Raw genomic sequence first — 1,435 nt, 5'->3', positions numbered from 1 at the left:
CTGTTAACCCCCTTCCCCCCTTTCCCCCCTTCCTCCTCGTCACACCCGAAGGCAGGTTACGCTTCTCATGATAATAATTAGATCCTTGTGTATTTAACTCTCCCGCCATTTTCGGATGCCGGGGCGATACGGGTTTCGGATATTAAGACTCGCGCGACGGCAATCAGATTCCGGTTAAAGCGGGCTCTTACGTCGGTTAATGGAGATTTATAGAAACACTTAATCGCTTCTGATAAATCATTTTGTATAGAGGTTCGATATGGCGGGGGAAGGGAGGGCAGGAGGGAGGGAAGCAGGGAGGGAAGCAGGTGAGGGCAGGAGGGAGGGAAGGTGGGAGGGAAGAAGAAAGGGAAGCAGGGGAGGATAGGAGGGAGGGAGGAGAGCGCTATTCCACACCTTTCTCCTTATCCGAAATTCTAAATAAACATTATTGCGTCATAGATTAGCCAGATAACGGTTTGGCGGAACCTTTGTACCAGCGAGATAATTTGACAGATTAGTCTTATCCATTAGCTGGATGAACCATTAGTTAGTGTAGGTCTTTCTCCGCCCTAATAAATCGCGGGCGGGCACACTCGCTGGATAATTTGCCAGATCAATGTTAGTTCTGCATTAGGTGCCTGCGTACGCTAGGGCAAGCTAGGTAAATAATCTGCATGCAAGAGACGCTCCATTATAAACACTAAATTATGGTTGATGTAAGAAAGGGATTAGTTAATAAAATAAAAAGAAAGATAGACACTATATTTTCATTTTATTCATTTTCCGATAGGTTATCTTGGGTCGCCACACTTAATAAAAACAAAATTTCGGTGACAGATACAAATAAAGAAATAGTAAATGAATATAAAAATCAGTAAGTAATTGACTAAAGAACTGATAACGTGTGTGGGGGGGAGGGGGTGCCGAAATACAATAGTCTCTCCCGCCTTCGGAAGTCATGTCGTTCGGTATGATTTATATTCTTAAATCTGGCAGAGCTGGATAATTGGGATTACTGCCAGATTTCGCAAGTTAAGTCCTGGATAACGACCGAATTATGAATCCAAGGTTTAAAATGAGGAATAATAATAAGTTCGAAGTAAAATTATCAGCGTGCAGTTAGAATTTGGACATTTCAGACGGCCATTATTTATTCTGTAGTTTCTGGTTTTACCTTCTTTATTATTATGTTGTTTCCTATCTTATCACATCTTATGACCTAATTTTTTAAGCCCATCAAATGTTGACTGTTACAGCCTCTAAGTGAGATCAAACACGCATACATAAGCTGTTAGGAAACTCAACGGCAACGGACCTGAACAAGAGACCCACAAAAAGAAAGACACATTTGGTAACATATATCTACTTGATATCTAAATAGCATAATAAACCACCTCAACGACTTTTCTGTCTGTCGGGGAAAAAAAAAACAAGAATGCTGGGGAGGTGAGCC

The sequence above is a fragment of the Penaeus monodon genome, chromosome 33, assembly GCF_015228065.2.
Source record: "Penaeus monodon isolate SGIC_2016 chromosome 33, NSTDA_Pmon_1, whole genome shotgun sequence".
NCBI lineage: Eukaryota > Metazoa > Arthropoda > Malacostraca > Decapoda > Penaeidae > Penaeus > Penaeus monodon.
Note: the sequence above shows the minus strand (reverse complement) of the source record.